Source organism: Pelophylax lessonae (assembly GCF_965119305.1).
Source record: "Pelophylax lessonae genome assembly, chromosome: 3".
Taxonomy (NCBI): domain Eukaryota; kingdom Metazoa; phylum Chordata; class Amphibia; order Anura; family Ranidae; genus Pelophylax; species Pelophylax lessonae.
Genome location: NC_138770.1, coordinates 391947819 through 391961568, shown reverse-complemented (window position 1 = coordinate 391961568; position 13750 = coordinate 391947819). Strand labels below are relative to the sequence as shown.

Here is a 13750-nt window from a genome sequence, read left to right as displayed (position 1 = left end):
AAAGCTGAGTTTTTTGGGGACCAGTGACACCAATACAGTGATTAGCGCTAAAAAAATGCACTGTCTCTGTGGCACACTGGCAGGGAAGGGGCTAACATCAGGGGCAAGCCACGGGTTAAATGTGCTTCTAGGGAGTGCTTTCCAACTGTGGGGGAGGTGCTTTTGCTGCAAAAAAATACAAGATCTTGGTCTCCCCTACTAGCTGAATGGCAATCTGCCTTGGTTACATAGACGGACCACCTTTCTGCCTCTCTCGTCCAATCACAGCGGGAGCTGGTCACCAGGGAAATCAGGCGCCTGTACCTGATTTTGAGCAGGAGAGCCCCCACCCCGCAGTATATACGTGGGTCGTTCGGCAGGTAGTAAAGCTGCAGTATTTTAAATTTTTTTGTTTGGGGTTTAAAAAATGCTTTAAAATCAAATCTGATTACATGTCTGCCTGTCCACAAGCTGCCTGCTGTCAGGGTCTGTCCAGTCTGGAAAATAATGAACAGATATCATTTTTTCTTTTATTTTCAAACTTTAGTCAGAAAATTAAGTTCTACTAGATCTAGGGCTGCCACGACGCGTCGACTACAAAAAATCATCGACGTGCAGAAAAAGCGTCGACGCGTCAACGCGTGACGTCACACGCCCCCGGCCGGCCGCCGCGCCGCTTGAAGCATTGCCGGCCGGGTGAAATTCCCCCGCCGGGCTCCGTCGGAGACGAGAGGTGATCGCTGACCGTCTCCAGCACCCCTGTACTCCCTGTACTGCCACAGCTTCTGCCGCAACACATTCGCCATCCTCCCCGATCACCCAGCTGCGACGCTACACCGGCTTGTAATGGCCTGTACTAGGTGGGAGGGCTTACTGGGGGGTCTGTACTGGGAGGGGGGGCTTACTAAGTGGTCTGTACAGTACAGACCACTTAGTAAGCCCCCCTCCCAGTACAGACCCCCCAGTAAGCCTTCCCACCAAGTACAGACCCCTTAGTAAGCCCCCCTCCTAGTGCAGACCCCTCAGTAAGCCCTCCCACCTAGTACAGTCTGTACTAGGTGGGAGGGCTTACTGAGGGGTCTGCACTGGGAGGGGGGCTTACTAAGGGGTCTGTACTAGGTTGGAGGGCTTACTGAGGGGTCTGTACTAGTGTACTGGGAGGGGGGCTTACTAAGTGGTCTGTACTGTACAGACCACTTAGTAAGCCCCCCTTCCAGTGCAGACCCCTCAGTAAGCCCTCCCACCCAGTACAGACCACTTAGTAAGCCCCCCCCCCCCTCCCAGTGCAGACCCCTCAGTAAGCCCTGTACTAGGTGGGAGGGCTTACTGCCGGTGTCATTATTACAGTAACAGTGCATATTTTTAGCACTGATTACTGTAGTAATGTCACTGGTCCCCCCCAAAAGTGTCAAAAATGGCAGTTAGGGGTCCGATCTGTCCGCCGCAATGTCGCAGTCCCGCAAAAAATCGCAGATCGCCGCCATTGCTAGTAAAAAAAAAACCCCATAAAAATGACATAAATCTTTCCCGGAGTTAGTAAACGCAATAACTTTTGCGCAAACCAATCAAAATACGCTTACTGCGATGTAGCAGAAAACAAATTGGCCTAAAATGTTACATTTTTTTTTTTTTTTTGGAATGTTAAATAGCAGAATGTGAAATATTGTTTTTTGCAAAATTGTCGCTCCTTTTTTTTTTTTCACAGGTGATCAAATACCACCAAAAGAAAGCTCTATTTGTGGGAAAAAAAGGACATCTAATTAGAGTTAGGTACAACGTTGCACGACCGCGCAATTATCCGTTAAAATAACGCAGTGCCGATTTGCAAAATATGGCCTGGTCATTAAGGAGGAAAATCCTCCGGGCTGAAAGTGGTTAAATCATTAGTTCCATCTATCCAATCAAAATATCACCAGAAAAAAAAATTGAAAATTAATTAAATAAAAACTTCCATACGTGAAATATTTAAAATAAGTCTATCCGTGCATTGTGTCAATTAAAATGTCTCCGGTGCATCCCTCCACCTTATCACACACAGCCCCTTACCAAAATCTAAGACCCCAAATCATAGGTGGCCTAAACGAACTCAGAGGTGTTTAAACCTAGTTGAAGAGTCTTCAGGGGAACCACAAGACGCACCAGCAGGAATGGAACTGCGTATCTTCGTATCTTCCCCACCTCAGCAGTATCGCAGCCACTGAAAAAAAATCAGATGACCGCTTCCATAGTGTAAAACCGCCACATCAATTCCACATAAAAATCTGTATTTCTCTTTCATTCATTGACAGAGTTCCTGATGTATATCGGTAGGGTTATACTGCCCTCTACAGGAGTAGGACACTAGACAGATAAAAAGTTCTGGCTACACCTATGGGCAGTCCCAGAGGGTACATCCTCTCTCTTCCTACATAGGATGTCAGTTTTGTATCAAAGCAGTTAGGAGTAAGGAACTAGTTTCCCTGCTGGGATCTCTGGTCCTGGCAAAGTTTTTTTTCTAGTTAGCTTTTCTTCAGATTTTTTCCTGTGAGTACTACAAGCAACTATGCCGTATCTCGGGAATGGGCTGGATGTATAGATCCAGTGGTCACTCCAGCTGGCCAACGAGCGCGCACAGGCCTTAGCTCCGCGCTGGGTCGGCCGCGACATAACTGGACAGGGACTGGTGCCCGCCTGTGCTCCTGGTATGGTGAGTAAATGTCCCCCCCCCTCTTCTCTGGGCAGATTTTAGGGTGGTCGCGGGCCCCTCCCTGGGACGGTCGGACCCTCACAATCCTAGGTTCCCCTCTGTCTGGTCACGCACCCCCTCTGTTACCTGCCCCCTCCCCCATGCTGGGGGCTGTTGGGCCTGTTCCCTGGGGCTGAGACCGCATTTCCAGGCCGAATGGGGGTTTGGGGGGTGCGCTGCCACCGTCGGGCAAACGATCGCGCGCGGGGGGGTCTCGGTCTGTTCCTCCAGCCACATGTGCTGAGGAGATCGGCGGCCATCTTGGTACACCCTGCACGGCAATTTTGCGGTGGATTCTTCTGCTAGGAATCTGTATGGGAGTTCCTGGAGGCGTTTTTCTGTGGGTGGAGCCCCTCCCTATACCCTGGGCTCATCTCAGCTCATTTCCTTTTGGATCGAGCTTTTGCTACTGACACGTGCAGACGTTCTGGGGCCTTCTGCTGCATCTTGGTGCAGTGGGTCTCTCTCTCTCTCTCTCTCTCTCTCTCTCTCTCTCTCTCTCTCTCTCTCTGTCTCTGTCTCTGTCTCTGTCTCTGTCTCTGTCTCTCTCTCTGTCTCTCTCTCTGTCTCTCTCTCTGTCTCTCTCTCTGTCTCTCTCTCTCTCTCTCTGTCTCTCTGTCTCTCTCTCTGTCTCTCTGTCTCTCTCTCTGTCTCTCTCTCTGTCGTGCGATTGCCTGACCTTCGCTGCAGCGCAGTGGGACTTTTAAAAAAAAATAATAAAAATTTCTGTCACTTTTTCAGCTTTTTGCTGAGGGGTTCCCCTGGTGCAACGTGGACACTACAATTCATGTGTCCCTACCTGACCCCCTCAGGGAGTCCGCATGGTCCTCCGTATCCCAGCTGTCTACCGATGCAATTTTGGTGGTCCTGGAAGCATTTGTGTCCCGGGTGGAGGTGGTCTTTATGGGGCGAGGTGCTAAGAAACGCCCTCCGCCTACCCCGGCCTCATCTGACGCCTCAGGTTCTGAGTCTGACTTAGCCACCGCAGACGTGAGTCTCCCTGCCGGGTCAGCTACCTCGCACCCTGTCTCCTATGACAGTGAGGATGACATTTCTACCTCCGCTGCCGCGCAAGATTAGGCGCTAGTGGATGCACTAGTTGTTTCTGTATGCGAGACCCTGAAATTGGAGGACGCAGCTGCGGCTGTGACTGGGGCGCAGGTTACTTTTGGCATTTACAAGCCATACAGAGTGGAAAAAAGGTTTTTTCCTTTCCCATGTATTTTGACAACAGGCTAAAAAAAGAACGGGACCGCCCAAAGCGTTCCCCTGGGGTGCCTAAGCGGATTGCTAGACCCTATCCTTTTGAGGAGTCCCTTATAAAGAAGTAGACTGTGCCACCTACGGTGGACCCTCCAGTCTCAAGACTAAGAATAAGACTACCGTTATCTCAGTGGAGGATTCCCCATCCTTTAAGGATCCAGAGGATAGGAAGGCGAAGGCTGTGGCCCGCAATATGTACTCCCTAGCGGGGTCTGCACTGAGACCAGTGTTTACGGTTGCCCTTGTCACGCACACATTGACTGAATGGGCTAAGTTACTATGCCGTGACCTGGAGGAGAAACAGGTTCCCTCTGACTTCGAGGAGCTGTTGGACCAGGTCATGCAGGGGGCTTTCCTTCCACAGGGAGTTGATCAAAATTGGCCTTGAGTCAAGGGTCAGGTCTCGGCCTTGACAGTTTTCTTCCAAAGGCCATTGGCCACCCATTCCCTGGTGCGTAACTTCATCCAGTGGGTGCGACACTTGGTACCTCCGGAGTGACTTCTGTTGTCACCTTGGGACCTAAATTTGGTGCTGTCGGTTCTCCAGAAACCTCCCTTCGAAAGTATTCGGGAGATTCCCCTGCTTATCTTATCCCAGAAGGTGGCCTTTCTGGTGGCTATCACTTCTGAAGGCAGGGTGTCGGAACTGGCGGCGTTGTCCTGCCATTCTTCCTACCTGGTGGTTCACAGGGATAAAGTGGTACTTCGTCCGGATCCGTCCTTCCTTCCGAAGGTAGTTTCCAGTTTTCACTTAAATGAGGACATCGTGTTACCCTCTTTGTGTCCTAAGCCAAAAAACATCCTAAAGAGTTGGCACTACATACTCCTTATGTGGTTTGGGCAATCTGGGGGTACTTGGCGACTACTGAGTCTTTTCGGAAGTCAGATTTGCTCACGGATGGTCCAAAGAAAGGGCTACCTGCGTCTTCTGCAACTATTTCCAGATGGATCAGACAGACAGTTGTGCAGGCTTATTCAATTAAGGTTCAGGTTCCACCTTTCCCTGTTAAGGCGCATTCTACTCGGGCGCTTAGTGCTTCCTGGGCTTTTCGCCATCAGGCATCTGTGCTTCAGATTTGCAAGGCGGCTACCTGGTCGTCTGTTCACACCTTTACCAAATTTTCTAAGGTAGATGTTCTGGCATCTTCAGATGCCTCTTTTGGCCGCAAAGTTTTGCAGGCGGCTGTTTAGGGGGCTTTTTGGCCTTCCTTGAGGGTGTTTACTGTTTGTTTCAGGTGGACCTCATCTTGTTGTTCTGATGAGTCCTATGTTGCCTGGTTGGCTATGTTTATCCTTGGGGACTTGTTTTTTTCTGCTGTTCCCACCCCTCATTTTATAGCACTGCTTTGGAACATCCCTACTGATATGGATCAGAGAACTGCGTCCGTCAATGAACGATAGAGAAAACTGGATTTTTGACTTACTGTAAAATCCTTTTCTCTTAAGTTCATTGACAGACTCAGTACCCACCCCTCTATTGTAGTTGGGTTGGTATTACTTCTCTGACACTGCTTTGATACAAAACTGACATCTATGCAGGAAGAGAGGGTGTACCCTCTGGGACTGCCCATAGGCGTAGCCAGAACTTTTTTTATGTCTAGTGTCCTACTCCGGTAGGGGGCAGTATAACCTTATTAATATGCATCAGGAACTGCGTCCGTCAATTAACTTAAGAGAAAAGTATTTTACAGTAAGTCAAAAATCCAGTTATTTGCACACAAAATTATCAGTATAATGCGCATAGCAATTTAAATAACCAGCGCTGCTGTTACTGCCTCCAGCGTATGCAATGACAATCAGCACAGGCTCGGCCCTGACATGCTTTATCTGAACAGACATTCTCAAGGGAATTGGCTCAAGATTGGTTTACACTGAAACATATACATAGCTCAACAGTCTTTGTATAGGATATTTGTGACACTTCTTTATTTATTTGTTTTGTGGTGTTCTGAGTGCAGGTGTTAGCCCCCGTTCACATGCACGCGATCCGACTTCGGTTGGCGACCTCCGAGGTCGCGGTGCGAGCAGTGCGCCGCGACCTCGGAGCGGCCGCCACAGACTTCATAACATTGAAGTCTATGGCGGTCGCCTCCTGGTCGCCCCAAAGAAGCTCCGGACCCTTTTTCTAGGTCGGAGCGACTTGTTTTTTTTTTTTTTTTTTTAAAGCCCGTAGCGTGTGCAACACACTCAAAAGACTCCACCCGGTGCATAAAAAAGTGCACACACACAAGGTGAGAACACAAAAAAGCACAGGGTGTGCGAAATCGTATGGTCTTCCCTCCGAAGAGGTAGGACCCGAAACCTCAATCCCCCGGGGCGCAAGACTCCTGACAGGGATATAAGGTACTCATGGTCTGTCTGGCCGAAACCAGACCGACCCCGTTCTTCAGGGGGACTGCCGAAACAGCCCCCACCAAGTACAAAGTAGGGCTCCCCCGAAGGGAGACCCCATGGGAGAGGGCGAACTAAGCCAAAAGGCCATATCCACCCCCTCCCAAGACTTAAGGCTGGGCCCGAGGACCCACACACTCCAGTCTGTGCAAATAAAGAAAACAAAGGTGACAGTGCAGGTGACGGACTCCAAAGAAAAAGACAAACAAAACAAAGAAGTGGGGAAGGGGTAGTGGGGAAAGTGCTTTGGTGCCATGTGAAGAACCAAGGCAGGCCTTCCAGCCGGAATAAAAAATTCCTCTGGTGCAAGCCAAAAGGCCTGTCCCAAGAGGCAGGTGTGAAAAAGGTGTGCAGTGACCAAGGTGCTGAAAAAACTCACAGCGAGCTGCCCCTCACCAGTGAGAAATTAAGGCACCCCTGGGCTGCCACCCCAGGGGCACTTACACTACGGGCTTTTTCAATCTCAGCCCCCGGCCAGACCGAGTGTAGCCTATCCCCACCAGCAGACATCAGAACCTGGACAGCTTAGAGAGAGCTTGCCTACCACTGGGGACAGGCCTTTTGCAAGGCCAGATCAAAACCCAGGAGAGAAAGCCCTCCCCTCGCCATCCTGTTCCTCAGCCCATTACATCCAGGAGCAGTTCCACCGGCCTCCTGAACCGGCTTTCCTGCCCCCTTCAAACTGGTTAGGACAGTTCAACCCATTCGAATCAGAAGGCGGCGGGCCCCACATGCTTTCCCAGATGACCTACTCCCCGTGCCTCACCAACTAAGAGCGCTCCGGGTTTCGGTCATACTGGTACTAGCTAAGGCCCATACCAACTGATAAGAACAGATACTACACTTGATCTTAGCCAAAAGGCCGAGAAGCGACTTGTGTCGCTCCTATTAGAACGGGTCCGCAGCTTCCCTATGGGAGGCGACCTGCGGCGACCTGTGAGGCGATCAGGTCACCTCACAGGTCGCCCTAGTGTGAACCGAGGCTTACACCATAATTTATAACAGATTTTTACTTGTTTATTTGTTGAGTTCACACAGGTTTAATTTATTGGATTTGATTTTAGCACAAAGTGCATTTTTTTTTTCTTAAGTATAATATTTGTTTTATTTAAACTAGTATCCATTAGGGCTGCAACTAACGATTATTTTCATAATCGATTAGTTGGCCGATTTTATTGTTTCAATTAATCGACTAATCGGATAAAAACCTCAACAAAAAAAAGGTTGGTGTATAATTTTAGTTAATATTCTTGAATATCAACTAAGCAGTGGTAAATCTAAATATCCAGCTATATAGTTGGATATTTAATCCACTCTGAGACAGATATATGTATTATTGGAGGTTTAAATGTGGTACATATCAGACTCAGAGACCAACATTTTTAAAATTTGAAAAGACCTAAAACACTTTTTTGCAAATTTTCAGACCGGATTGGTATATGATAGTCATGATAGACTCCCTTATTAATAGGCAGGTAGCATGATACAAGCTCCCTGTGCCTGCTGTCACTTATGCTGGCCATACACAAACTTCATTTTTTTTAGAAAATATTTAAAAACAATTTATCCGATTTTACAACCTTTAGTGGGGTCCATTTGGTGTTCGTTGTCAACCACAGTGACAGGAAAATTCAAAGGAGCAGAATGGAAAACTTCTCGATCAAACAAATCTTCAAATAGTGGATGTGGTTTTTTGCTCAGAAGTTATATTCATTTTAAAATTGAATGTTAAAAGCAAGTGGAATTTTCAAACAACACTCATCCATTCAACAAATATACAAATCATTTTTTAATAAATATAGATACAAATTTTTTTGTCCAAAAATCCAATACATGTATGGGCAGCAGAAGACATTTTAGTAGTAGCAGCATGCTTTTTTTTTTTTTTTTTTTTTTTTTTTTTATCGCCTGTCATGATGGGATTAAAAAAAAAAAAAAATAGCCCTTTATAGTAAAAAAAAAGCAGATAATCACTATAATCACTACTGTAATATAATTATCATTTCTACTGTGAAACAGTGAAAGTATATCTTGTATCATGTGTATGTATATAAAAAAATATGCACAGAAGTCAGATATGCAGGATATTTTAACTGGGAGTTAGACATAAAGCTATATGAAGGGTGCAGGGGGAAAAATAATAACATTTATATATTAAAGTAGTACTAACAGCTGAGACTTTTTTTTTTTTTTATGGTTCTAAAAATTTTAAATATAATGCACAATACCAGTATACTAGTAAACTTTTACTCTAAATGTAATGCCTTATATCACCTCTAGTCTATCATCCTCCAGCTTCTCTGGGTTCAGATGCTGATCTTCCCTGCACAGAGCCTAAAGTGATTGTAAGCAAGGTATATAGCAAGGTTAAAAAAAACCAAAAAAAAAAACCTCTGCCTTGGTTCCTTTTCTTGCCCAGGACTACATTTCATTGCTCCTCACACATTCTCGGCCATCTACTGCCATGTACGGACGGTATACTGAGCTGTATGTGCGTTGCACTGTATTTTCTGATATGTAAACAAATAAGAAATTCTGTATGCAGGACAACTTATCGGCTGACCGATTAATCGATTACGAAAATAGTTGACAAGTATTTCATAATCGATTAGTTGTCAATTGATCGATTAGTTGTTTCAGCCCTAGTATCCATTTGTTTTGCTGCTGACCACTAGCAACTTCTTGCATGTGGCTTTTCTCATTCACAGGTGTGTACACCATGGTAAGCAAAACAATTGATTTTGCATGCTTTGTTGTATTATTGCACTGGTTTAAAAGAGGTAGCACATGTAAATTGGTTACTTATGTGGCTTTTCCAATGAAATTATTTGAATACTTTGAGTCTATACAGTATTTCAGCACTTAGAAATTTGTAATAAAAATTAGCCTCCATACTTTCTAAATACCTTTTTTACAGGTATTTTTTAACCCCTTGGAGCCTAATCCTTTTTCTGACATATGTTGCTTACAAGTTAAAATAATTATTTTTCTCTTACGTCCTCCGACAGTCGCCGCCTCTTCATATTCGTCACATATGGGGTATTAGACTTTGCTCCGAAGGAGTAGCTAGGCAACAGAATATGTTAACAATAAAGCTTTAACATATCCCACCCTCAAGGGGTGGTCCCCTCAGTCAATACCCTCCTACTTCCTGCAACCATATCTCAGTTTTAATGTCTAGCTTGTCAGGAGTGGCTGGCTCTCTCTGTGCTGGGACTTTCTGTCCCAGACTCTTTCTTCTTTTTAATATTTTGTTTGAGTTTTCTCTCTATCTTTACTTAGCTGTTATTTTTGTCAGCATTAGTTAGTTCTTCGGACGAAGAGGATCATGCGGACTGGGTCTCGGGCTGATCCCCCTGGTCGCAGGTCGTGGGTCAGTGGCTTCCCAGTCTGCCATCGAGCGTTCAGCCAGGTAACGCTCCTGGCACAGTGAACGACCCATCCCTGTTCGGTGCAGGGATGATTGGTGAGGTGGCTACCTCACCGGACGCTGTGCGGTTTCTTAACCTCCATTGTGTGCGTCTTGAATTGCGACTCTCCCTGCCTCATGTGCAGCGGCTTGTTCGCCTGTGCGGGTTCCCCACGCCATGTGAGGTAAGTGTATTTATGTGGGGACCTGTCTGTCTGGGGGGGTCTCAGTCTGGGACTGTGTAACCTGCCTTTAATCACACTGCTTGTCTCCCTATCTCTCGGCTGCATGCTGTGGGCTGCAAGGGGGGGGGGGGGAGCTGTATGACACTGTGTGTGTCAGGCTGGGCAGTGTGAGAAGCTGTGTGCTGTGGGGCATGTTTTTTCTTGGCATGTTTGGGCATATACAGCGATCGCTGCGGCGATCTAACATGTATCCTTATATTGGGATGTAATGTGTGTGTTTTTATGCACTGTGGAGCGGCGTTTTCGGCGCCAAACGACGCCATTTTACCGGCGCCCGCTCCGGCCGCATGGTTTACATGCACGGCGGCCATTTTCTTGTAGCCTCCATAGGCTTACATAGAGCGCCCTGGCAGCATCACTTCCTCTTTCCAGGAACACCGATCGAGGCAGCAGCAGCAGCGGGGTCTCCTCAGGTTTTATCCTTCTGTTCTTGCTATCCATTGCCTGTATTCAGTTTGTATATTCCCTGTGGGGGTCTCATTGTGCCTGAGTGTGGTGCGGTGGGCTGCGCTTGCCGCGCTTGCTAAAAGGGGGCAGTTAACCCTTGGTTGTCTGGCATTACAGGGGCAATGGATTCTCAGGAGGGCAAGTTTCCTACAGTATTGGTGGAAAGCCAGGGGACCGCTGTTTCCCCCCCAGGGGGGGATTTAGCCACTATTGTGGCTGGCCTTGCTGCCCAGGTGCAAATGCTGGTGGCTGCTCAATCTACTAAACGGCCCAGAGTTGCTCTGTCCTCTGATTCTGAGGGTGAAGGTGATGGGGCTGTTCTGGCAGGGACCTCCTTATCGGGGTCCCGCTCCTCTCTTGATCTAGTAGGGTCTGAGGTAGAGGCTGAAGTTGAGGGGGTTGATAATTCTCCCCCTGGCTCGCCTGAAGAGCTTGCAATCATGGATGAGTTGATTGCTTCCATTAAGCAGACGCTACGTTTGCAGGACGAAGTGTGTCCCCCCGCTGCCTTGGCGGCTTATGGGACGCAGAGGAAACGCAGGACGCCGCAGGTTTTTCCCTGCAATGCTGATTTTCAGCGCGCTGTTAAGGATCAATGGCGCGATCTGCGCAAGCCTTTTGCGGTACCAAGTAAATTCAAGCTGCGTTATCCTTTCTCGCCTGCCACTGATGAACGGTGGTGTGTGCCTCCGCCAGTGGATCATGCAATTGCGGTTTTGAACAAAGCCACTGCGATTCCTGCAGAGGGTTCCCCTGTTTTCCGTGATGCCACGGATAGGAGACTGGAGTCTCTTGCCCGTCGTACTTATTCTGTTACGGGTTCTATGCTTAAGGCTCTGTTTGCTTCTCTCATGGCGGCCCAGGCGATCGCAAGTTGGACGCAGATGCTTAGGCGCGTCCTAGTGGCCGATTCGGCCTCGGCGGCGACCCTGGATATGGTGGATCAGATCCACCAGGGTGTCATGTATCTGTGTGATGCGGACCTGGACCTGATTCTGTTGGCTGCACGTGTGCACAGCGTGGCGGTGTTGTCTCGCCGCCTGGTTTGGTTGAAATGTTGGTCGGTGGACCAATCTTCACGTAAGACCTTAGCCAATCTGCCTTATGATGGGTCTCGCCTTTTTGGGGAGTCCCTGGATGTGTTGATTAAGGGGATCACCGGGGGTAAGAGCACTCTCTTGCCCCATTTCCCCAAGGCTAAGGGGGCTTCTGGGAAGAAGCATGCTAATTTTCGGCCCCCTCAGGGGTCCTTTCGTGCCTTTCGGCCGCACTACAAGGGCAAACCGTTCAAAGGCCAAGGCTCTCAGAAGAAGCCCTGGTCTGGGAAACAGAAGTCCGGCCAATCCGGACCTGCAGCCCATAACAGTTCGGCCTGAAGGGGCGCCCTCACCCAGTTTTGGGGTGGGGGGACGCTTGCTCGGTTTTCTTCAGCCCTGGTTGGCCCGTGTGCGGGACAGATGGGTTCTGGAAATCGTTCGATCTGGTTACAAGATCGAGTTTCTCTCTCGGCCGGAGAGCAGATTTTTTCCCTCAAATCTTCAACTGTCTCCAGAGCGCCTGCGGGATCTGCACCTGGCGGTGCGGGACCTGAGGGCTCAGGGAGTGGTGGTTCCGGTGCCTCATCGGGACAGATTTCGGGGGTTTTATTCCAATCTGTTCACCGTGCCCAGGAAGGAGGGCAAGGTTCGTCCGATTCTGGACTTGAAGGCTCTGAACCGCTCTGTGCGGGTTCGCAAGTTCCGCATGGAATCCCTGCGCTCGGTGGTGGCTGCCCTTGTTCCGGGGGAATTCATGGCCTCCATCGATTTGAAGGATGCGTACCTTCACATCCCCATATTCGAGGGTCATCAGAGATACCTTCGATTTGCCATTGCGGAGGATCACTACCAGTTTGTGGCGTTGCCCTTTGGTCTCGCCTCGGCTCCGCGGGTCTTCACCAAGGTGCTTGCACCGGTTCTGGCATTATTGAGGGCCCAGGGCATTTCTGTCCTGGGGTATCTGGACGACATTCTGGTTCGGTCTGCGACCAGACAGGGTCTGGAGGAGGACCTGTCTGTCACAATGCAAACTCTGCAGGAGTTTGGTTGGACGATAAATGTTCCAAAGTCGACACTGAGTCCGTCGGTTCGTCTCCCCTATCTGGGAATGATACTGGACTCGGTGCAGGCGAAGGTCTTCCTGCCGGAAGACAAACTCAGGACTCTTCAGGAGGAAGTCAGGTCCCTCAGGGACGTTCCACACTCGTCTCTGCGGACGTGTATGAGATGTCTGGGATTGATGGTCTCGGCCTTCGAGGCGATTCCTTTCGCGCAGTTTCACACGCGGGGTCTCCAAGCGGAGATCCTGTCCAGGTGGGACGGGCGACCTCAATCTCTGGATCTTCAGATCTCGTTGAGTCATCGCACCAGGGAAAACCTTCTGTGGTGGCTCCAGTCCCCGTTGGTGTCCGGGGGCAAGTCGTTTCGTCCGATCTCGTGGACGGTAATCACCACGGATGCCAGCCTGTCGGGCTGGGGTGGTGTTCTGGGCGTTCTGTCCGCCCAGGGGACCTGGTCGGAGGGGGAGTCTTCCCTCCCGATCAACATTCTGGAATTGCGTGCGATAAGGCTCTGTCTTCATCGCTGGACGGACCGGCTGCTGGGCTGCCCGGTTCGGGTGCAGACAGACAATGCCACGGCGGTGGCCTACATCAACCACCAAGGGGGCACCAGGAGTGCCTGAGCGGCTCGAGAAGTGGCCGACATTCTATCTTGGGCCGAGACTCATGTCCCGGCGATAACGGCGGTTCACATTCCGGGAGTGGAGAACTGGCAGGCGGACTATCTGAGTCGCCAGACCCTGGATCAGGGGGAATGGTCTCTCCACCCGGCTGTCTTCCAGATGTTGTGCGCGAAGTGGGGTCTTCCAGATGTGGACCTGTTCGCGTCTCGCCTCAACTACAAGGTGAAGAGGTTCGTGGCACGGACGCGCGACCCTCGGGCAGACGCGTCGGACGCGTTAGTGGCCCCGTGGCATCAGTACAGGCTGATGTACGCGTTTCCACCGATTCAGTTGCTGTCCAGGTTCCTTCGCAGGTTACACTCGGAACGCAGCACGGTGATTCTTGTGGCACCGGACTGGCCTCGCCGGTCCTGGTACGCAGACCTCGTGAATCTGGCGGTCGACGCCCCTTGGCGTCTGCCTCTTCGAGACGATCTACTGTCTCAAGGACCGATTTACCATCCTGCTTTACAGTCGCTGGCTTTGACGGCCTGGCTGTTGAGACCGAGGTCCTGAAGGAGAAGGGTCTCT

At 49.5% G+C, this 13750-nt stretch overlaps 1 protein-coding gene across 1 annotated transcript in view; it reads left to right on the top strand.

Annotated features, from left to right (window-relative positions):
• The window catches only part of RTN4IP1 (reticulon 4 interacting protein 1), a 59976-nt gene that overhangs the window by 32208 nt on the left and 14018 nt on the right, over positions 1-13750 (top strand). The window lies entirely within an intron of this gene.